Raw genomic sequence first — 25,760 nt, 5'->3', positions numbered from 1 at the left:
GAAAGCATAAAAGTAAATGACAAGAAAGTAAAGGAAAAGAAAAGAACTTTAATTAGAAAAGCAATTGTCACTTATTGTATTCCAAGTAAAGATGAATATTTGTGATGGATGGCTACTCTATTTATAGCATTTTGATCGACTTAAAATCTAAGCTATTACATTTGGGCTAAAAATAGAGTAGCTTAAAATCTAAGCAAAAGCAGCAAAAGGCACTCTGGAGGGTGGCACGGCCGTGCCAAGGCTAGCACGGGCCGTGCCAAGCTTCTGACTTGTGGGAGACATATTTTTGTCTCTCAATCTTCGTATTTTTGCATTCAATCGGCTCCAAGTCCCTTTCTTTTGCTCCAAGATTCAATCCATCCAATATTCTTTCCTGAAATATAATAAAATGCAATTTAAAGTAAACTATCCTAAAAAGGAAATAATACTAATATAAAATCATATAAAATCTAAATAAAACTAAACTAAAAAGCATATTAAAATAGTCAATAAATGACTCATCAAACTCCCCCACACTTGAATCTTTGCTTGTCCTCAAGCAAAAGGCATAAACATAGTAGCACAAACAGTTATATCAAATGACAATTCAATTAAAGCATATGTCTCCTCAAGGGCTCAAATCCCAAATGTACACTAATCACAAACTCAAGCATTTCTTGTAATTTTTATTCAACCCAACGATCAAGTTTCAAGTGAGTGTGTGTTTGAAGTCCAACCCTTATCTTGCTCCTGTATAAGATAGGTATTATGAGGAAACATGGTCTAATCCTAGCACTAAACCAACCAAGAAAGATTCCTTCTATAATTCATATAAGAGAGATGGGAGTATTTGAGAATCTTTGTTCTTTGCCATCTACACATTTAAGTTCTTTATTTAAGGAATGACATCTTCACGTAGGAAGTCGGAGGGCCTACCCCCTTCCCCAATCTAAATTCAATGGTATCCCTTAAAACATCATCTTCACGTAGGAAGTCGGAGGGCCTACCCCCTTCCCCAATCTAGATTCAATGATGCTTTTTAAAGTTTTTCCTTAAGATATCAATCATCTTCACGTAGGAAGTCGGAGGGCCTACCTCCTTCCCCAATCTAGATTCAATGATGAGATCTTGGAATTTATTTGGCTTTTTGGCTTTTTATGAACTCCCTTATACTAACTTATACTACTGGCACTTTGAGAATCTTTAAAGGTTAATGCACCACTAAGATTAAAACGTGTTTCCTTAAGATACCTATTCATACATTTACTCAAGGGAAGCAACTTTGTGTTTTTCTCATTGGAGAATTTTATTCACTTTAAAACAAGATGTGGGTATATCAAGAAGACTTTAAAACACAAGAGTTTGCTTTCATCTACAAGAATCAACAAAATAAGAGGAGACAATGAAAATTTTGTGTCATGATATTTTCAATAAAAATTAGCTACTTAACCATGCCTTTTACAATAAAACAAAACAAAAGAATAAAGTTCAAGGGAGTTTGGAAACACTACGACTAAAGACACTTTATTAAGCTCCCCCCACACTTAGGAGAAGCATTGTCCTCAATGATATAAGATATTAGAAACGAAAGAAATAAGGAAAAGGTGAGAAAGGATGCGGAAAGCTCACAATTTGTCGAAATTTTGAACTCCGGAGGCCTTCAGGTTGGCACGGCCGTGCCAGCTGTAGCACGGGCCGTGCCGTCATTCTGCCAAGTTTTATGAAGATGGGGTTGTGATTCTTGGCACGGCCGTGCCAAATCAAGCACGGGCCGTGCCACCTTTCTGGTTCTTGGAACTTTGATTTTTCTTGCGTTTCTTAATCAATCTCGGACACTTACATACAAAACAAAGAAAAATAACAGAAAACAAAGAAAGCAATTAAATTGGTGGGTTGCCTCCCACGAAGCGCTCTTTTAACTTCACTAGCTTGACGAAGATAGGGATAAAAATCCTTAAGGCGGGTCACTAAGGGTGAAATCAGCCACTACTTCATTTACTTCTTCGGTATTATAGATTTTAAGCCTTTGTCCATTAACCGTGAAGGATCCTGTTTCTTCAGAAAAGATTTCAATCGCCCCATAAGGGTAGACCGTGCGAACTTGAAAAGGACTGCACCATCGTGACCGTAATTTACCTGGAAAGAGCTTGAGCCTAGAGTTAAAGAGCAGCACAAGGTCACCGCTTTTGAAGTGCTTCTGGATGATTTTCTTGTCATGCCAGTTCTTAGTTCTCTCCTTATAAATGCGGGCATTCTCATAGGCATCTATCCTAAGTTCTTCTAGCTCGTATAATTGAAGTTTTCTTTTTTCACCGGCTAAATTGGGGTCTAAGTTGAGGTTTCTAATTGCCCAATAGGCCTTATGCTCGAGCTCAACGGGAAGGTGACAAGATTTCCCATAGACAAGTTTAAAAGGGGTCATTCCAATGGGGGTTTTATAAGCCGTTCGATAGGCCCAAAGGGCATCGTCAAGCTTACTTGACCAATCTTTTCTAGAGGTTGAAACAGTTTTTTCAAGGATAGCTTTGATTTGTCTATTTGAGACCTCCACTTGTCCGCTAGTTTGGGGGTGATAAGGTGTCGCAATTTTGTGCCTCACTCCAAGTTTTTGCAAAAGTTTTTCAAAATGTCTTGAAATGAAGTAAGACCCTCCATCGCTTATCACAACTCGTGGCACTCCGAACCTAGGGAAAATGACCTTTTTAAACAGTTTTATAAGAACCTGTGCATCATTAGTGGGGGAGGCAATAGCTTCAACCCATTTGGACACATAGTCAACGGCTACTAATATGTACTGATTCCCAAAAGAGGAGGGGAATGGTCCCATAAAATCAATACCCCAAACATCAAAAATTTCTACTTCAAGGATGTTGTTCAAAGGCATTTCATTTCTCTTAGTAATGCTACCGGTGCGTTGACATTTGTCACATTTAGAGATAAAGAGATGCACATCTTTGAAAAGTGATGGCCACCAGAAACCAAAATGAAGAATTTTGAAAGAAGTCTTTTGTGTACTGTACTGGCGTGGCCGCCATAAGAAGAGGAGTGGCAATGAGTTAGAATACTACTTACCTCGTTTTCAGGAATGCATCTCCTGAAAATCCCATCTGAGCTTCTTCTGAAGAGGTAGGGCTCATCCCAATAATAGTGCTTGAGGTCATTGAAGAATTTCTTCTTTTGTTGGTAATTTAACTCAGGCGGTAATACTCCTGCTGCAAGAAAATTAACAAAATCTGCATACCAAGGTGCGTCAGTTTGTGCCAATAAGAAGAGTTGGTCATCCGGGAATGAATCATCCAAGGGTAACTCATCTTCATTGGTCTCCCGAAGTCGGGACAAGTGGTCAGCGACAACATTTTCTACGCCCTTTTTATCTTTTATCTCAAGGTCAAATTCTTGGAGGAGCAAAATCCATCGGATCAATCTCGGTTTGGCATCTTTTTTGTTTAGCAAGTATTTTATGGCCGAGTGATCTGTGTAAACAATGATTTTTTATCCCACCAAGTATTGCCGAAATTTGTCAATGGCGTAGACAACTGCTAGCAATTCTTTTTCTGTTGTGACATAGTTTACCTGTGCCCCATCTAGGGTCTTACTGGCGTAATATATAGCATGCATCTTTTTTTCCTTTCTTTGTCCTAACACTGCTCCAACCGCATAGTCGCTTGCATCACACATTATTTCAAAAGGCAAGTTCCAATCTGGTGGTTGTATGATTGGGGCGGTAATTAGTGCTTCTTTCAACCTGCAAAATGCCTGCAAACAAGAATCATCAAAGACAAAGTCTGAATCCTTGAGAAGCAGACTTGTTAGTGGTTTAGTGATTGATGAAAAATCTTTAATGAAACGGCGGTAGAACTCTGCATGTCCTAGGAAACTTCTAATTTCTTTGACTGAGGTGGGAGGTAGCATTTTTTCAATAATTTCGATTTTTGCTTTGTCTACCTCTATACCTCTGTCGGAGACCAAGTGTCCTAGGACAATTCCTTCTCTTACCATAAAGTGACATTTCTCCCAATTTAAGACTAGGTTCACCTGTTCACATCTTTCCAAAACTTTTTCAAGGTTAGTCAAACAATCATCAAAACTAGATCCATGGACAGAAAAATCATCCATAAAGACTTCCATTATCTTTTCAACAAAGTCAGAAAAAATAGACATCATGCATCTTTGAAAAGTAGCAGGGGCATTACAGAGACCAAAAGGCATTCTTCTATAGGCAAAGGTCCCGAAGGGGCATGTAAAAGTTGTCTTTTCTTGGTCATTAGGGTGAATGGGTATTTGGAAAAATCTAGAATAACCATCTAAGTAGCAAAAATGTGAATGCTTAGCTAACCTTTCTAACATTTGGTCTATAAAAGGGAGAGGGAAGTGATCTTTACGGGTTGCTTTATTAAGCTTCCTATAATCAATATACATTCTCCAACCGGTGATGGTCCTAGTGGCAATGGATTAATTTTTATCGTTTTTTATAACTGTGAGACCACCCTTTTTTGGTACAACTTGCACGGGGCTAACCCATTTGGAATCAGAAATTGGATAAATAACACCTGCATCGAGGATTTTTAAGACTTCTTTTTTCACAACTTCTTTCATATTAGGATTTAGCCTTCTTTGATGTTCAATGGAGGGTTTATAGTCTTCTTCAAGAAGTATCCTATGCATGCACAATGAAGGATTTATTCCTTTAATGTCGTCAATGGTGTACCCTATAGCTTTAGGATATTTCTTGAGCACATAAAGCAACTTTTCAGTTTCTACTTCATCGAGACTTGCATTTACAATAACAGGATAGGTAGAGTTAGGGCCCAAGAATTCATACCTTAGATTTGATGGAAGTGTTTTAAGTTCTACTTTCGGTGCTTCCTTAGGTAGGAGTGCTGGTTCTTCTTTCACTAACTCCTCCACAGCTCTTCATAAGCTTTTGCCTCCCCTTCTAGTTTTGTACCTGCATTGTTTACTAAGCATACTTCCAAACCATCATGTGTAGTTGATGCTAAAGAGCACTCTTTCACACAATGGTCGATTATATCTATCATGCAACAAGAGTCCTTAATGGAAGGGCTTTTCATTAGTTTAGCAAGTTCAAATTCAACAGTCTCCTTACCGACATTAAAGGCAAGCTTACCCTTTTTCACGTCAATGATAGCTCCTGCAGTAGCAAGAAAATGTCTTCCCAAAAGAATTGGCACTTGATTGTCTTCCTCCATTTCCATTACAACAAAATCAGCGGGGATGTATACCTCTCCTACCTTAACGGGGACATCTTCTATGATTCCAGCTGGATACTTAACAGAACGGTCCGCTAGTTGTAGGGTCATCCTTGTCGATTTAAGTTCCCCTATTCCCAACCTCTCATAAAGGGATAAAGGCATTAGGCTGACACTGGCTCCTAGATCACACATAGCTTTCTTCACAACTTCCGATCCTATGACACAAGGTATGGAAAAACTGCTTGGATCTTTAAGCTTTGGTGGCAATTTATTTTGGATGATGGCACTACATTCTTCCGTAAGGTTAACCGTCTCACCTTCCTCAATCTTTCTTTTTTTAGAAAGGATTTCTTTCAAAAATTTAGCATATGTAGGCATTTGGGTTAGGACTTCGGTAAAAGGCACATCAATATATATCTTGTTCATCATTTCTATGAACTTTTTGAATTGCTCATCTATCTTTGATTTGGCAAACCTTTATGGGAAGGGAATTTTTGGTTTAAAGGGAGGTGGTGTGTTTTCCTCAACTCGTGGTTCTTTTCTTTCTGCCCTGGTTTCCCTAGATGGTTGTTCGCAGCTCTCTTTCTCACTGTCATCGGTTTTGGTTCCCCTTATAGGGTCTTCGAGTGGCTTACCACTCCTAAGTGTAACAACATTCATTTTATTGGGGTGGTCAACCTTACGAACTACCTGGGAGAGCTGAGTTTCAGAAGGTTTGTTGTGAGAGGAGATGGAGTCTATCTTTGTTGTGAGAGTAGCAAGAGAGTTGTTCAAAAGTCTAGTTTGATCCTTGAGCTCTTGGAGCTGTTCGGATTGTTTAAGAAAATAGTTTTCCATTAAAAGTTCTATGTGAGATTTTTGAACAAATCTTTGGCCATTCTGAACAAAAGTCTAGGTTGAGATATGTAAATTTGGATCTTCGGCAGGTGATCCAGAGAACTGGTTTTGTTGTACCAGAATTAGTAGTGCAGGTTTTATTTTGAAGTTGCTACCTTGAACCGTCGGGTAAACTATAATAGTGCATGGCTCATCCGAAGAAGGGATCGAATACTCCTTAAGAGTGCGTTCCTCAGCCATGTTATCTATTATTTTTAAGGCTACCCAAAAAGTCAAGTGTAGGAAAAGAGAAAAGAAGGGAAGAAGAGGGGAGAAAAGGATTCTAATCACAAAGAAAGAGTTAATCAAATTAGTTTACTCCCCGGCAGCGGCGCCAAAAACTTGATGAGATAAAACCGCAAGTGCACGGTCTTACCGAAGTAGTATTAAAGAGTATCGTTCCGACAGGGAGTAGTTCAATTTAATTAACCTTTAGAGATGATTAGAAGAGTAGAGAATTGTAAGTTGAGGGTTTTCAAGCGTTTGAAAGATAATAATAAAAAGAGCCTTGGGATCGTTGGTTTCCTCTAAATGACAAGTCCTTCTCAAACCAAAACTATAAGCTTATAATGTTATGTTAGACCTAATTTCTCAAGACAGTTTCTCTTATGTTCCTCTAGCAACCAAACCTATTTCGCTGACTTGATTACTATTAGATTTTGGTTCCTCTAACAACCAAGCCTATTTCGCTGACTTGATTGTTATTAGTTCCCTTGAAGATCGAAACTATATGTCTCAAAGATTGCAAAGCCTATTTCGCTGACTTTGCAATCCTTGTCTGAATTCACTTGTTCGAATATCAAAGCTCCACTTTCGTTTTATGAATTGATATTTGGAATGATGGATAAACAATTATCAAACCCTCCACTTTCGTTTCCACAGTTTGATAATGGTTGATCCATGTTAAGACGGTGAATTCAGATAAGAAATTAGGGTTACATAAGATTAAGGCTTAGAGCTTGGTTTGATTAGGATTATGTCATTTAGACTTATCCAACAATCCCAAGACAAGGAGAAGCCTACTCACTCATGTTCATCGTAGACATGGGGGAGAAGAGAGAAAGCATAAAAGTAAATGACAAGAAAGTAAAGGAAAAGAAAAGAACTTTAATTAGAAAAGCAATTGTCACTTATTGTATTCCAAGTAAAGATGAATATTTGTGATGGATGGCTACTCTATTTATAGCATTTTGATCGACTTAAAATCTAAGCTATTACATTTGGGCTAAAAATAGAGTAGCTTAAAATCTAAGCAAAAGCAGCAAAAGGCACTCTGGAGGGTGGCACGGCCGTGCCAAGGCTAGCACGGGCCGTGCCAAGCTTCTGACTTGTGGGAGACATATTTTTGTCTCTCAATCTTCGTATTTTTGCATTCAATCGGCTCCAAGTCCCTTTCTTTTGATCCAAGATTCAATCCATCCAATATTCTTTCCTGAAATATAATAAAATGCAATTTAAAGTAAACTATCCGAAAAAGGAAATAATACTAATATAAAATCATATAAAATCTAAATAAAACTAAACTAAAAAGCATATTAAAATAGTCAATAAATGACTCATCAGTAGGTGACTATCCCAAGCTCCACCTTGCTCAAGCACACACACCCTCAACAAATCCTCCAATGATTGGATCGTCCTTTCCGACTGACCATCTGTCTGAGGATGATAAGCCGAACTCAACCTCAACTTCGAACCCAAAGCGTCCTGCAAACTCTTCCAGAACCTAGAAGTGAACCTCGGATCCCTATCCGACACAATACTCGAAGGAACTCCATGTAGCTTCACAATATTACGAATGTAAATCTCAGCCAACTGTGCTACCGGATAACTAATGTTAATAGGAATGAAGTGCGCCGACTTCGTCAACCTATCGACCACAACCCAAATAGAATCATGTCCTCTCGGAGTGTTCGGTAAACTCGTCACAAAATCCATAGAAATGCTATCCCATTTCCACTCCGGTACATCCAACGGTGGCAACAACCCTGCAGGCTTTTGATGTTCGACTTTAGACTTCTGACAAGTCAAACATGCATACACAAACTGGGCAACATCACGTTTCAAACTGGACCACCAAAACAGCTTTTTCAAATCATGGTACATCTTCGTAGCTCCCGGATGAATACTCAAGCTACTCTTGTGACCTTCTTCTAAAATTAACTTTTTCAATTCTTCATTGTCAGGAACACAAATTCTACCTCTGAATCTCAATACTCCCTGATCATCAACCTTGAAGTCACTATTTTCAATGCCATTACCAGCAATCATCAAATCAACCAGCTTGACATCCACTTGCTATGCTTCTCGGATACTACCCAAGAAATCACTATTAATCTTCAGCATGCCCAACTGTATACTCTGAGGCGACAACTCACATACCAGACTCATGTCCCTAAACTGTTCCAGCAAATCAAATTCTTTTACCATCATAGCAGACATATGTAGTGTCTTTCTGCTCAATGCATCAGCAACTACGTTAGCTTTACCCGGATGGTAATTCAAACCAAAATCATAATCTTTTAACAACTCAAGCCATCTCCTCTGCCTCATGTTCAATTCCTTCTGGTCAAATAAATACTTCAGACTCTTGTGATCACTGAATACTTCAAATCTGGAACCATACAAATAATGCCTCCAAATTTTTAAGACAAACACCACCGCAGCCAACTCCAAATCATGTGTAGGATAATTCTTTTCATGAATCCTCAACTGCCTAGAAGCATAAGCTACCACTTTGCCCTCTTGGATCAAAACACCACCCAAGCCCAACTTAGACGCATCACAATAAACAAAGAATGGCTCTTCCGGCTTAGGTAAAATCAAAATATGAGCAGTTGTCAATCTTCTCTTCAACTCACTGAAGCTACTCTCACACTGAGCATCCCAAACAAAGGACTTACCCTTACAGGTCAACTGAGTCAAAGGAAGTGCCAACTTCGAAAATCCCTCAATGAACCTGCGGTAATAACCAGCCAAACCCAAGAAGCTTCTAATCTCTGTCACTGACTTCAGAGTCTCCCATTGTGATACTGCATCAACTTTTGAAGGATCAACAGCAATACCACTACCAGAAATAATGTGGCCAAGAAAACTCACTTCACTTAACCAGAATTCACATTTCGACAACTTAGCATACAACTTTTTCTCTTTCAGTACTTGCAATACAATCCTCAGATGTTCTGCATGCTCCTCTTCAGTCTTAGAATAGATTAAAATATCATCAATAAATACCACCACGAATTTATCCATAAAAGCATGAAAAATTCGGTTCATATACTCAATGAACACACCAGGCGCGTTAGTAACACCGAAAGGCATCACTTTGTATTCGTAATGACCATATCGTGTCCTAAAGGCCGTCTTCTGCATATCTTCATCCTTCACCTTAATTTGATGGTAACCAGACCTCAAGTCAATCTTACTGAAAATCTTTGCACCGACCAACTGGTCCAGCAAGTCGTCAATCCTCGGAAGCGGATATCTGTTCTTTATCGTAACTTTGTTCAACTGACGGTAATCAATACACAACCTCATGCTACCATCCTTCTTCTTTACTAACAACACAGGCGCTCCCCACGGTGAAACACTGGGTCTTACAAACTTCTTTCAAGTAAATCTTCTAATTGTTTCTTCAGTTCAGCCAACTCAGATGTTGACATACGGTATGGTGCCATCGACACCGGCTTTGTTCCCGGAACAAGGTCAATCGAAAACTCCACCTCCCTTTCTGGTGGCACATCAGGAATCTCATCAGGAAAACACCTCCGGAAACTCATTCACCACTGGTAACCGATCAATCACAACTTGATTTTCCAACGACAAGGATGCCATCAAGGAATACATCAAAATTCCATCACGTTCTAACTGCTTCATTTGTTTCGTAGTCAAGAACTCAACTCCACCCTCTTCTTCAGCAGAAGAAAAATGTACTGTCTTAATAAAGCAATTGATATGAACTCGGTTATACTCTAACCAATTCATTCCAAAAATAACGTCCATTCCCGTCAACGGCAAACAAACTAAGTCTACCTCAAAATCTCTACCAAACATAGATATAGGACACCTCAAACAAACAAGAGAAGTAGTTACTGAACCCTTAGCTGGAGTTTCAACAACCATTTCTCCTTTCATATCAGATACAATCAAACCCAACTTATATGCACTTTCTAAAGCAATAAAACAATGAGTAGCACCAGTGTCTATAATAGCAATTAAAGGAGTACTATTAAAGAAACAAGTACCTCTGATAAGCCTGTCCTCATTGGTAGTCTGCGTACCAGTCAAAGCAAACACTTTTCCACTAGTTCTAACCTTCTTCGGCTGTGTGCACTGTGTACTGATATGGCCCTCTTCGTTGCAGTTATAACATACTACATTACCACGCTTGCAATCCGCTAAAAGGTGACCCTTCTGACCACACCTGAAGCACTTCTTCTCATCCTTGGTACAAACATTACTCTTGTGGCCTTTCTCGCAACACTTAAAACAAACTATCTCAACAGGAGCATCTCTCCTAACGGGCCTCCTCTCATCATTAAGTCTCTGCTTACCCTTATCAGCAGAAGCACTGTACGGCTTAGGACGACTCTGCTGTCCCTTACCTCTTCGCTCACTCATCACCTTATAATGAGCTTTGGTGTCCTCCTCATAGATCCTGCAACGACTTACCAAATCAGAGAAAATTCTAATCTGTTGATACCCTATGGCTCTCTTGATGTCAGCTCTCAAGCCATTCTCAAACTTTATACATTTGGAGAATTCAGCTGTCTCCGCGGTATAGTGAGGGTAGAACTTTGCAAGTTCCACAAACTTAGCAGCATATTCAACAACAGACCTATCACCCTGCTTCAGCTCTAGAAATTCAATCTCCTTCCTACCTCTGACATCTTCTGGAAAGTACCTGTTCAGAAATTCTCTCCTGAACACCGCCCAGGTCACAGCAGCTCCATCCTGTTCCAACATAGGTAGCAAACTTACCAACCAGTCATCTGCCTCCTCAGCCAACATGTGCGTTCCGAACCGCACCTTTTGCACTTCAGAGCACTGGATGACCCTGAAAATCCTCTCCACTTCCTTCAGCCACTTCTGGGCACCATCTGGATCATACCTTCCCTTGAATGCTGGGGGATGATTCCTCAAAAAGGTCTCCAGCATCCTCACCTCTCCATTACCAGCTCCAGCTTGCGGTTGCTGTTGAACAGCTTGAGCATCGTTTCTACCAGTCATCTTAAGGTTCTACATAGGAAACAACAATTTAGAACACAACAACAAATCAACATTAGGGTTGACACTCTATCCTAGGTGGCTCAACACGACTCTAGTACTTGGCCGGACGGACCAACCTGCTCTTATACCAATTGTAACACCCCGTTTCCCAAAATCAATTTAAATATAAATAACATCAGAGTAAATCCCAAAAAAAAAAAAACGGGCATGTCACACTTCATATTAGAACCTCTTAAATAGAATATAAAACTATTTATTAAAACATCCTTCATAAACATCATTAACTTGCAGCGGAAATATTTGCATCAAAAGTAATCTTGGCATAAAAGCCTCATCATCATAAATTCCAATAACCAAATAAAGACTACATCAACATGTTCCAGAATATGATACATAAGGAATGATAATAATTAAGAAATCCCATCCCAAACGTATCAGAGTCCTAGACACTTTGAGCCACCACCTACTACTTAGGATCACCTGCAAGTTATCCATAGGAAGGGCAACATTTTCAAGCAGAAGGGGTGAGATTCACAACAATAATATAGGTAAAGAATGCATCAATTGAATCTAACACCATATCATATAATTCATCAACAATATATAAATATCATCATTTTCAAATATCATCAACAATGGTAGTTAACAGTCCACTCAACGACTCATGCAACTCATCACCACTCCACTAAGACTCCTCTAACAACACCCATGCATGTGGTACCATAATCAGGACCGTAGCCCTCACCGCTGTAGAATGGTTAAAGCATTCATTTTCAGGACATAAGTCCTCACCACTAACACCACTTTGAGCAACTAGTGCTCCACCACTTTGAACGACAAAGCGTTCCAGAGCCGAAGCTCTCCCACTTTTATGCTTATGCAACTAACCCACTTATGACATACAACTCAACCATACATATATGTACATATGACTTACGACTCTACAATGCAATGACATGTATGACTTAATTAAATAGAGCATACATCTCAGTCAACAACAATTCATCATCATCAATCCAACATTTCATATAATTTATTTGAGTATGATCATACATAATTCATCACACAACAGTTAATCATGTTCTTGGTAAATACTATAGTCATATATAATCATTAGCACAGCCAAAAGAATCAACCAAACAGTGCGTTCAACTAGGTATACAAAACTCCAAAATTATAGTTCAGTTCTGGGCACTTTCGCCAGGCGAACTACTAATCTCGCCAGGCGAAGTTCAACAAAAAGGCTTCTCGCCATGGCGAGCCAATGGCGAGCGAAAGGCGAAAAGCTTCTGGGCACTTTTGCCAGGGCGAAGGAATGGCGAGCTAAGGAAGTGTTCTCGGGAAACTTTCTGGGCAGCTTCGCCATGGCGAACCAATGGCGAGCAAAAGGGGAAATTTCACTAGGCGAACTGTATCAGTTACAGAATTGTGAATTTACAGTTTCTTCACCAGAAATCCCCATTTTTCCCAATTCAATCCCCAAAACAGTTTACAGTAAAGTTATGCAATCCTAAAATCGCCCGGAATATAATCTAAGTACATTAATCTGGTTTCTAAGCATTTTCCAATTCAAGAATCAAAAATCAAACCTAATTTCCCAAATTCACCAAAACCCTCTTGTTAGAATCAAAATCAGAATTCAATCTATACTATTGAGAGTAAACCTCACCCTTACCTTAGAATCGCAGAAAAATTACACAACCAGCTACAGCAAAATCGATCCCTTCTTGTTCTTCTCTCTTGTTCTTGCTTTTCCTCTCCCTTTTCTCCCAAAAGCTAGTTTTCTTACGTAAAAACGTTCTGACTGTTTTTCTTTCTTTTTCTAACTCCCAAAACTATAACTCCCCTTGTTTCATTAAACTCCCTTAATTTTTATTAAACTCCCTTATTAATTTCCACTTATTTTAATTATTATTATAATAAACTATATAATAAAATGCACACACCACATAAATCACCAAAAATCATATAAAATCACATATGAGACTCCAAATAAATCAAAATAAAATAAAATAACAACTAGGGTGTTACACCTTATCGTATGTCGAATTCTGAGTTGGCCGAGTTGAAGAAACAACTAGAGGATTTGCTTGAGAAAAAGTTTGTTAGACAAAGTGTTTTACCTTGGGGAGAGCCGGTTTTGCTAGTGAAGAAGAAAGATGGTAGCATGAGATTGTGTATTGACTATCGACAGTTGAACAAGGTGACAATAAAGAATAGGTATCCACTTCCGAGGATTGATGACTTGATGGATCAGTTAGTGGGTGCAAAAGTTTTCAGCAAGATAGATTTGAGATCAGGTTATCACCAGATTAAAGTAAAAGATGAAGATATGCAGAAGACAGCTTTCAGAACGCGGTATGGTCACTATGAGTACAAAGTTATGCCTTCCGGTGTTACGAATGCACCTGGAGTATTTATGGAGTACATGAATCGCATCTTTCATGCATTTTTGGATCGGTTCGTGGTTGTTTTCATCGATGATATTTTGATTTACTCCAAGTCTGAGGAAGAACATGCTGAGCATTTGAAGCTGGTTTTGCAAGTGTTGAAAAAAAAGAAGCTTTATGCGAAATTGTCTAAGTGCGAATTCTGGTTGAAAGAAGTGAGCTTTCTTGGACATGTTATTTCTAGTAGTGGTATTGCAGTAGATCCGTCTAAAGTTGAAGCAGTATCGCAATGGGAGACTCCTAAGTCGGTTACTGAGATTAGAAGTTTTTTGGGATTGGCTGGTTATTATAGAAGATTTATAGAAGGATTTTCCAAGTTAGCACTTCCGCTAACGCAGTTGACTTGTAAAGGTAAAGCCTTTGTGTGGGATGTTCAATGTGAGAACAGTTTCAGTGAATTGAAGAAGCGGTTGACGACAGCTCCGGTTTTGATTTTTCCGAAGTCAGATGAACCTTTTGTGGTATATTGTGATGCGTCCAAGCTGGGTTTAGGTGGTGTGCTTATGCAAGATGGAAAAGTTGTAGCTTATGCTTCGAGACAGTTGAGAATTCATGAGAAGAATTACCTTACGCATGATTTAGAGTTGGCTGTTGTGGTCTTTGTATTGAAGATATGGAGACATTATTTGTACCGTTCGAGATTTGAGGTGTTTAGTGATCATAAGAGTTTGAAGTATATGTTCGATCAGAAGGAAATGAATATGAGGCAGCGTAGATGGCTAGAATTGCTGAAAGATTATGATTTTGAGGTGAGCTATCATCCGGGTAAAGCTAATGTTGTTGCAGATGCTTTGAGTAGGAAGACCTTGCATATGTCTGCTATGATGGTAAAAGAGTTCAAGTTGCTTGAACAGTTCAGAGATTTGAGCTTAGTGTGTGAAATGTCATCTGAAAGTGTGAAGCTAGGAATGCTGAAGATTGATAATGAATTTCTGAAAAGTATTAAAGAGGCACAGAAAGTTGATGTTAAGTTTGTGGACTTGTTGGTTGCTAGAGATCAGACTGAAGACAGTGATTTTAAAATCGATGATCAAGGTGTGCTGAGGTTTCGAGGTCGGATTTGTATTCCCGACGATGATGAGATGAAGAAAATGATTCTTGAAGAGAGCCATAGAAGTAACTTGAGTATTCATCCGGGAGCTACGAAGATGTATCATGATCTAAAGAAGTTGTTTTGGTGGTCCGAATTGAAACGCGACGTTGCACAGTTTGTGTATTCTTGTTTGATTTGTCAGAAGTCGTAGGTTGAGCATCAGAAACCTGCTGGTATGATGGTATCGTTAGATGTGCCAGAGTGGAAATGGGATAGTATATCCATGGATTTTGTGACCAGTTTGCCTAATACTCCTAAAGGGAATGACGCGATTTGGGTGATTGTTGATAGATTGATGAAGTCGACTCATTTTCTTCCGATTAATATTAGTTTTCCTGTTTCTCAGTTGGCGGAGAACTACATTCGTGATATTGTGAAGTTGCATGGTGTTCCTTCGAGCATTGTGTCAGATAGAGATCCAAGATTTACTTCTAGATTTTGGAAAAGTTTGCAAGAGGCATTAGGTTCTAAGTTGAGGTTGAGTTTGGCGTATCATCCGCAGACAGATGGTCAGTCGGAGAGGACGATTCAGTCGTTAGAAGATTTGTTGAGGGTTTGTGTTCTTGAGCAAGGAGGAACTTGGGATAGTCATCTTCCATTGATAGAGTTCACGTATAATAACAGTTATCATTCTAGTATTGGAATGGCACCTTATGAGGCTTTGTATGGTCGGAGATGCAGAATTCCGTTGTGTTGGTTTGAATCAGGTGAAAGAGTGGTCTTAGGACCAGAGATTGTTCAGCAAACTACTGAGAAGGTTAAGATGATTCAAGAGAAGATGAAAGCATCGCAGAATTGACAAAAGAGTTATCATGATAAGCGTAGGAAAGATCTTGAGTTTCAAGAAGGAGACCACGTGTTTTTGAGAGTCACTCCTATGACTGTTGTTGGACGAGCTTTGAAGTCAAAGAAGTTGACTCCGAAAGAGTTGGAACGGTGGCGTATCGAGTGGGATTACCAACGCATCTTTCGAATTTGCACGATGTGTTTCATGTGTCGCAACTTCGGAAGTATGTATCGGATCCATCCCATGTGATCCAAAGTGATGATGTGCAAGTTAGAGATAACCTTACGGTTGAGACTTTACCGGTAAGGATTGATGATCGAAAAGTCAAGACGTTGAGAGACAAGGAGATACCTCTTGTGAGAGTCGTTTGGGACGGAGCGATTGGTGAAAGCTTGATGTAACGCCCTCTTTGAATTATTTGATTTATTTAATTATTTAATTGAGTCTAAAATTTATTAAGAAGAGTTTAAAATATATTTATTTGATTATGTGATTTATTAAGTGGCTTATGTTGTTATTTAATAGATTAAGATTTGAAAATAAAATAATATTGAGTTTAAGGGTTGTTATTGATGAGATAAAACCGCAAGTGCACGGTCTTACGGAAGTAGTATGAAAAGAGTATCGTTCCGACAGGGAGTTATGAATTCATTTAACTTTAGACAATGATTAGACTAAAGGTTTATAAGGTAGAAAGTTTTGGGGTTTTTAATTAAAAGTAAATAATAAAATAAAAGATAAAAGCCTTGGGGTTATTGGTTCATCCTAACGACAAGTCCTTCTCAAACCAAACTATTAAACTTATAACTTTATGTTAGACCTAATTCCTCAAGACAGTTTCTCTTTTGTTCCTCTAGCAACCAAGCCTATTTCGCTGACTTGATTACTATTAGATTTTGGTTCCTCTAACAACCAAGCCTATTTCGCTGACTTGATTGTTATTAGTTCCCTTGAAGATCGAAACTATATGTCTCAAAGATTGCAAAGCCTATTTCGCTGACTTTGCAATCCTTGTCTAAATTCACTTGTTCGAATATCAAAGATCCACTTTCGTTTTATGAATTGATATTTGAGATGATGGATAAACAATTATCAAACCCTCCACTTTCGTTTCCACAGTTTGATAATGGTTGATCCATGTTAAAGCGGTGAATTTAGATAAGGAATTAGGGTTACATAAGATTAAGGTTTAAAGCTTGGTTTGATTAGGATTATGTCATTAGACTTATCCAACAATCCCAAGACAAGAGAAGTCTACTCACTGACGTTCATCGTAGACAAGGAGAAGAAGAGAGAAAGCATAAAAGTAAATAACAATAAAGTAAATGAACTTTTATTAGAAAACAATTGTCACATATTGCATTCCAAGAAAAGATGAATATTTGTGATGGCTAGCTACTCTATTTATAGTACACAATTGACTTAAAATCTAAGCAAGTATATTCCAAGAATATTCCTCAGTAGATTGTGCGCCAAAATAGAATAGCTTGGAGTCCAAGCAAAAGCAGCAAAAGGTCTCTGGAGGGTGGCACGGCCGTGCCAAGGCTAGCACGGGCCGTGCCAGGCTTCTGACTTGTGGCAGATATATTTTGTTTCCCAATCTTCGTATTTTCGTGTCCAATTTGCTCCAAATCCCTTTCTTTTGCTCCAAGACTCAATCCATCCAATATTCTTCCCTGAAATATAATAAATTGCAATTTAAAGTAAACTATCCTAAAAAGGAAATAATACTAATATAAAATAATATAAAATCTAAATAAAACTAAACTAAATAGCATATTAAAATAGCATATAAATGACTCATCAAACTCCCCCATACTTGAATCTTTGCTTGTCCTCCAGCAAAAGGCATAAACATAGTAGCATCAACAGTTAAATCAAATGACAATTAATTAAAGCACATGTCTCCTCAAGGGCTTAAATCCCAAAATGTACACTAATCACAAACTCAAGTATTTCTTGAAATCTTTATTCTACCCAACAATCAAGTTTCAAGTGAGTGTGTGTGTGAAGTCCAATCCTTTTCTTGCTCCTGTATAAGATAGGTATAATGAGGAAACATGGTCTAATCCTAGCACTAAACTAACCAAGAAAAATTCCTTCTACAATTCATATAAGAGAGATGGGAGTTTTTGAGAATCTTTGTTCTTTTGCCATATGCACATTTTAAGTTCTTTATTTAAGGAACAACATTTTCACGTAGGAGGTCGGAGGGCCTACCCCCTTCCCCAATCTAGATTCAATGGTATTCCTTAAAACATCGTCTTCACGTAGGAAGTCGGAGGGCCTACCTCCTTCCCCAATCTAGTTTCAACAATGCTTTTTAAAGTTTTTCTCAAGATAACAATCACCTTCACGTAGGAAGTCGGAGGGCCTACCTCCTTCCCCAATCTAGATTCAGTGATGAGATCTTGGAATTATTTGGCTTTTTGGCTTTTTATGATCTCCCTTATACTCACTTATACTACTGGCGCTTTGAGAATTTTTAAAGGTTAATGCACCACTAAGATTAGAACGCGTTTCCTTAAAATACCTATTCATACATTTACTCAAGGGAAGCAACTTTGTGTTTTTCTCATTGGAGAATTTTATTCACTTTAAAACAAGATGTGGTTATATCAAGAAGACTTAAAACACAAGAGTTTGCTTTTATGTACAAGAATCAACAAAATAAGAGGAGACAATGAAAAATTTTGTGTCATGATGTTTTCAATAAAAATTAGCTACTTAACCATGCCTTTTACAATAAAACAAAACAAAAGAATAAAGTTCAAGGGAGTTTGGAAACACTACGACTAAAGACACTTTATTAGGCTCCCCCACACTTAGGAGAAGCATTGTCCTCAATGATTCAAGATAAAAGAAAAATAAAAGAGGAGGAGAGGAAGAAGAGTGAGATAGAGATTGAAGAGATAAGGTGAAAAAGAGGAAGAGGAAAGCTCACATTTTTATTGAGGTCTATAGGGAGGGCCTTGGAGGTTGAAGTGTTGCATCATGTTCCGAAGCATTTGGTTATTTTCTTCGGATATGCGGTTGCCCCGTAGGACATCATTTCTTAGCCCGGATAATTCAACACCTTGCCTTTGTTGCTCGGTGCTTATCCTTTGTACCTCGGTTTGTATCCATGCCCATCTTTCATTGTTGTCGTTATGGTCATGGGGCTCCTCTTCATGGTGCATGTGTGCACCTTCTTCGTCACCTTGATTATGCTCTTCATGTACCTGTAATCCATCACCAACATACAACAAATTTTCCTCCACCTCGGGGTTAGTCCGAGATGGGTTAGGAAGTAGAAATAAAAGAGGTATGTGAAGTTGAAGTGCATAAGTCATGGGTGGGTGAATCTTAATGAAGTTCATAGCAACAAGGGTTTCAATATTAAGCCTATTGTTGCCCTCAATTGGATTTATCCCATCTTCCTCACCCACTCCAAACTTCCTAGCGATGAAGGTAATGATACTACCAACTACTATCTCAGCTCTATTATCAGGTCTAGCTCCTATGGAGGAAAGGTAATCAAGTAGGTAGAAACAAGTATTAATGGGATTGTTACTAAGCATTGCCCAAAGCATAAAAAGTTCATCCGTCCTAGTTGTTCCTACCTCTTTTCTACCCCAAATGGTACAAGCCATGACTCTCTGGAGGTATCTAAGTACTGGGTTGTGAATGTTACTAGCCTTATTGTTGCGAGGATTATATTGCCTTAACCCGATAATGTGTTTCCAAAAGAGAGCGGGGTCATAGTTTTCCGACTTTAAATTTGGATTCCAAGAGTCATGGATGAACCCCGCATTTGCGAAGTCCATCTCTAAACATAAATTTTCAAGAGACATCTCATAATCCATATTCAAAAGTCGGAAAGAGACTCTATGGTCGGGGTTGTCAAAATTCACTTTATCCTTCGTAAATTCAATAGAACTTAAGAATTCATAAGTGAAATTTTCGAAACCTTTCATAGGTCGAAGCATATCAACCCATCCTAAATTTCCTAGTAAGCTAAACACATTATCCCTTAGTCCTAGCACACTCAAAGTATAAGGATCTGGATATCAACAAGGATGCAAAGGTTTAGAGAGAAGAATTTTATACTTGTCCCTTTGCTTGGTGTCCTTGAAGACTATGCCATGATTCCTGGCTTGCGTTTTCTTCTTTGATTGTGGTCCTCCGGAAGAGCTTGCTCCACCTTTCCTAGATGCCATTAATCCTTAACCTTTGTTGACCTTTTTTGTTTTGGTGAAGGTTGGGTTTTGGGAAATGTTTTTGGTGGAAAAGGTTGGTTGGGTGATGGGGTTGGGCTTTGAGTAAGTGTTAGGAGTTGGGTTGGGTGAATTGGTGAAGAATTTGTGGGTTTTTAGGTAGGTGAATGGGGGTTTTAGAAAAAATGGAAGGATGAGAGATGTTTGTGGTTGAGAATGGGGGATGAAGAAGATGAAAGGGGACCAAACCTGGTTGAGAATGAGGTAAAACCAAACCTGGGGTCGGGCACGGCCGTGCCAATCTTAGCACGGGCCGTGCCAACTTCCTGGATAGTGGAATGGTTTTTGGAGGGCAAGGTCTGGCACGGCCGTGCCAGTGTGAGCACAGGCCGTGCCAAGGTTCTGGATAAATTGACTTCAAAAATTTTCCGTTTTCTCGAATCATACTCGGACAATTACCTACAAAACAAATAAAAACAAAACAAAAGCAGTTAAATGCGTGGGTTGCCTCCCACGAAGCGCTTCTTTACAGTCATTAGCTTGACGTTCAAGAGGTTTCTCTACCCTATACCCAATCTTTCCCAAAGGGATAGTGGCGTCAACCTGGCATTCTCCCCCAAATCACACATGGCTTTCTCAATGCTTTCGGATCCTATGACACAAGGTATGGGAAAATTTTCTGGATTCTTAAGTTTAGATGATAATTTGGTTGGAAGTATTTCAATAAAAATTCTAAATTGGTCATCTAACTTTGATTTGACAAAACCTTGTGTTAATGGATTTTTAGGCTCATGAGGTGGTGAAACAAATGGCTTTTCATTTTCTCCTATAGTTTTCTCACTTTGAGGCTCATCACTTCCTATCTCTCCCTCATTGTTCTTAATTGTCACAACGGGGTCCTCTAATTGGTTACCATCCCTAAGAATAATAGAACTTATATGACCTTTGGGGTTGGTTTCAGTTTGTCCTGGAAAGATCCCGGTGGTTTGAGAGGAAGTAGTCACGTGTTGGGCCACTTGAGAGATTTGGGTTTTGAGTATCTTATTGTGAGTTGCTATGGAGTCTACCTTGGATGTGATTTTGGCAAGAGAGTCATTCAAAAATCCTGTTTGGTTTTTAAGCTCTTGGAGTTGCTTGGATTGATTTATAACATAATTTTCCATTAAAAGTTCCAAGCTGGATTTTTGAGGGACTCTTTGGTTGTTTGCATAACTGGGTGGTGTTGCTTGTTGTCCAAAAAGATTTTGAGGGGTTTGATAAAAAAAATGGTTGTTTCCAAACCCTCGATTATATTGAGCATAGTTTACTTGCTCAGGACTTCTAACAACACTACCTAGTTGGCAATCAATGCCAATATGGCCAAATACACCACAAACTTCACAAGGGGGTGATACAGGAGCAGGTGTGACAACACTAGTATTCATTGTATCAAATTTTTGTGTCAGTGTGTCAACCTTAGCAGTTAGATGATCAAGGGAGAAAATTTTGTACATACCTGCCTCTTTTTTAGAGGGTGAAGAAGCAGTGATGACTCTCTCACTTGTCCACTGATAGTGGTTTTGTGCCATGCCCTCGATCAAATCATATGCTGCTGTGTAAGTTTTATTCATCAAAGCTCCACCTGCAGCTGCATCAACATAGATTTTTGTGGTATACGAAAGACCATTATAAAAGGTGTGGATAATAAGCCACTTCTCTAAACCATGATGGGGGCAAAGCCTAAGCATTTCTTTGAAACGCTCCCACGTATCGTAAAGAGATTCACCATCTTTTTGAGTGTATTGAAAAAGCCTCGCCCTGAATTGAGCGGTTTGAGAAAGGGGAAAGAATTGGGCAAGGAAAGCTCGCCTCATTTGGTCCCAAGAAGTGATAGAACCAATAGTCAATGAATGAAACCAAGCACTAGCTCTATCCCTTAAGGAAAAAGGAAAGAGGTGCAGCCTTACGACCTCTTGGTTTGCCTTCAAAGTTCCACTGAGTCTTAGAAAAGTTGAAACATGAAGATTCGGATCCTCAGTGGGTGATCCGAAAAATTGATTTTGCTGCACTAGGTAAATAAGTGCAGGTTTTATTTCAAATTTACTACCCTCAACCGTTGGGTACACAATAGCATCGTACGGCTCATCTGAAGATGTGATTGCATACTCTTCGAGAGCACATTTCTCATCCATGTCGTTATTATTGTCTTTGAGCCATGCCTGAAATCAAAACGGTTAAAGATAGAAAAAAAAAATTAAGGAGAAAGGGAGGGAGATATATATATATATATAAAATAAAAATAAAATAAGATAAGGAAATAAAATATATTATAAATATATAAAAAATTAAAAAAATAAAAAGGTAAGAAAAAGGAAATAAAATATTTTATAAATATATGTATATATACTATTTTATATATTTTATATATATATATATTTTTTTTTAGACTAACCACTATTAAAAAGTTAATCAAATTACAATAACTCCCCGGCAGCGGCGCCAAAAACTTGATGAGATAAAACCGCAAGTGCATGGTCTTACCGAAGTAGTATGAAAAGAGTATCGTTCCGACAGGGAGTTATGAATTCATTTAACTTTAGACAATGATTAGACTAAAGGTTCATAAGGTAGAAAGTTTTGGGGTTTTTAATTAAAAGTAAATAATAAAATAAAAGATAAAAGCCTTGGGGTTATTGGTTCATCCTAACGACAAGTCCTTCTCAAACCAAACTATTAAACTTATAACTTTATGTTAGACCTAATTCCTCAAGACAGTTTCTCTTTTGTTCCTCTAGTAACCAAGCCTATTTTGCTGACTTGATTACTATTAGATTTTGGTTCCTCTAACAACCAAGCCTATTTCGCTGACTTGATTGTTATTAGTTCCCTTGAAGATCGAAACTATATGTCTCAAAGATTGCAAAGCCTATTTCGCTGACTTTACAATCCTTGTTTAAATTCACTTGTTCGAATATCAAAGCTCCACTTTCGTTTTATGAAATGATATTTGAGATGATGGACAAACAATTATCAAACCCTCCACTTTCGTTTCCACAGTTTGATAATGGTTGATCCATGTTAAAGCGGTGAATTTAGATAAGGAATTAGGGTTACATAAGATTAAGGCTTAAAGCTTGGTTTGATTAGGATTATGTCATTAGACTTATCCAACAATCCCAAGACAAGAGAAGTCTACTCACTGACGTTCATCGTAGACAAGGAGAAGAAGAGAGAAAGCATAAAAGTAAATAACAATAAAGTAAATGAACTTTTATTAGAAAACAATTGTCACATATTGCATTCCAAGAAAAGATGAATATTTGTGATGGCTAGCTACTCTATTTATAGTACACAATTGACTTAAAATCTAAGCAAGTATATTCCAAGAATATTCCTCAGTAGATTGTGCGCCAAAATAGAATAGCTTGGAGTCCAAGCAAAAGCAGCAAAAGGTCTCTGGAGGGTGGCACGGCCGTGCCAAGGCTAGCACGGGCCGTGCCAGGCTTCTGACTTGTGGGAGATATATTTTGTTTCCCAATCTTCGTATTTTCGTGTCCAATTTGCTCCAAATCCCTTTCTTTTGCTCCAAGACTCAATCCATCCAATATTCTTCCCTGAAATATAATAAATTGCAATTTAAAGTAAACTATCCTAAAAAGGAAATAATACTAATATAAAATAATATAAAATCTAAATAAAACTAAACTAAATAGCATATTAAAATAGCATATAAATGACTCATCAGTTATGAGATTTGAGAGAGTTTTGGGGAGAAAGAGAAATAAGATAAAATAGAATAAAGGGTTATAAATAGGAGAAACCTAGTTTAGAAAAAAAACAAAACGTACGATCAATTTTGGAGAAAAGGGAGAAAAAGTCAAGAGAATGGAGAAAGACCTAGAAAGCGGCGATTTTGAGTTATAAGGTAAGGGTGGGACTAACATTCAATAATCTTAAGTCATTGATTCTGAAAATTGGATTTAACATGTTGTAGGTTTTAGTTTTTGAGAACTTGGGAATTAGGGTTAAAAGTGATTATTTGATGATTTTCTAAAATAATGTTTTGGGTCAAGTTTTATATGGTTTTGAGTCTCTTTTGATTTATATAAATGTTTAGACAAACTTTGGGATCAAAATTGGGCATAGGGAAGTTAAAATTGGGATTTTGGGGTGAAAAGTGTGTTTTTCCCAAGTTGCTCTCTGACAGCATGTCCTGTTTTATGTTCTTGCGTCTTTTTCATACGTTTCTGTTTTGAATTAGCCTTTGGTGTAAACATGAAAGTTGTAGATAATTGTGTTAGCTTTACAGTGGCGTCGGTTTGACTTGAAAATGATTTTCGGTTTATGAGTTAAGGTCAAATTACTGAACATAGGTCACAGTGAATAATTGATTATGATTGATGAATTAGTATATGTATGTATATGTTTGTGAATACGATATTGTCCATGATTGATGAAGTGTTATATGTATATATGATGTTTTAAGATGTTGATTATTATTTGATGTTGTTATATTGTGATATAATTGTATATGCATTACTTGAATTATATGTGAATAATTGAGACGTTGTTGACTTGCATTTGATATTATTATGTCATGTTGTTTTTGTATACTGTTGTGTTGCTGTTGTTATTTAACTAAGCTGCATGAGTCGGTCTAAGTTGATTAAGATGATGAAGTTCCAAATTATTGGATTATATAAGAGGTTGTCGATTTAAGATGTTAAGAGGTCGAGTCCATGCATTAGCATTTCATTGTTGGGGGCTTGATGCCCTGGAGCGTTTGCTCAATTAAGTTGAGGGCTTGATGCCCTGGGAGCCTTTTTACGCTCAAATAAAGTTGAGGGCTTGATGCCCTGGGAGCCTATTTACGCTCAAAGATTGGTACCACATGCATGATTAGAAGATTAAGTTGCATAGTCAAGAGGTCAAGTTGTCGAGTTGTTAAATCATGAAATTGTTTAAAGCTGTGATTCTTTATATGAACTATTAAAGAAGTGAATTATGATATATTATTATCTATGATGAATATTATGATGATTACATGATGTTGTCTATGAGTTGTTAAATATGATTGATGATGCTTATGTTGTTAAATGTAATTGATGAATTATATGCTTAATATTATTATTTGTTAAATCTCACCCCTTCTGTTTGCCCATCATGGGTAACTAACAGGTAACCAAGAATAGTTGATGTCGTGTGAGCTTTCCTTCTCGTGTGTTTTAGGTGCTCTGATACGTAACGGGACGGGAACTTTGTTATTGCTTTTCTATTCCATACGTATTGTTTTTGAAGATTTATGACTATGTTTTTAGATTAGATTTTTATACGACATTTATGAAGAGGCCTTCGTGCCAAAGACTGTTTTAGTTATTGAAATGAATTCCCCTGCGAAGTATTAAAGATCTTGTATTTGAATTTTAAAGGATAAATAGTTATTTATTCAGTTTATGATTTTAAGAAAAGAATGTGACATTCCGTTTATGTTGAAAAACTCTAATTATTTATGCAAAATTTTTATGTTGGGAAAACGGGGTGTTACACTTGACATGGGAGCTAGACAGTAAGATGCTGGAATCTTATCCAGAGTTGTTTGCTTGAGGTAAATTTTCGAGGACGAAAATCTTATAAGTTGGGGAGTGTTGTAACGCCCGTTTCGAATTATTTAATTATTTAATTGAGTCTAGAAATTATTTAGATGAGTTTATATTATATTTATATAATATATGTGTGAGATTGAACCTGGAATAATGATTAGGAAAGAATAGCGGATGAGATTGAACCTGGAATTAAACTTGTGGGATTCTGACCTGAACTCGCCATGGCGAGCAGAGGCTCTCGCCTCGCGAGTGACCTAGAAATCAGAGTGACTTGTTAGATTTTGCGACCTTTGTTGCACGAGTGGTCGAGAGTTGAACCTTTGGGTAGGATTAAGACTTAAAGGTGAGGTTAACTATA

At 38.0% G+C, this 25,760-nt stretch overlaps 1 non-coding gene across 1 annotated transcript; it reads left to right on the top strand.

Annotated features, from left to right (window-relative positions):
- The first annotated feature begins 21,518 nt into the window (after positions 1-21,518).
- Positions 21,519-21,625, top strand: LOC120579810 (small nucleolar RNA R71). The gene has a single exon (XR_005645555.1). It is a non-coding gene; the product is annotated as a small nucleolar RNA R71 (small nucleolar RNA).
- The last annotated feature ends 4,135 nt before the right edge of the window (positions 21,626-25,760 follow it).

The sequence above is a fragment of the Medicago truncatula genome, chromosome 3, assembly GCF_003473485.1.
Source record: "Medicago truncatula cultivar Jemalong A17 chromosome 3, MtrunA17r5.0-ANR, whole genome shotgun sequence".
Classification (NCBI taxonomy): Eukaryota; Viridiplantae; Streptophyta; class Magnoliopsida; order Fabales; family Fabaceae; genus Medicago; species Medicago truncatula.
The sequence above is the reverse complement of the archived record's forward strand: the minus strand, read 5'-3'. Positions and strand labels throughout refer to the sequence as shown.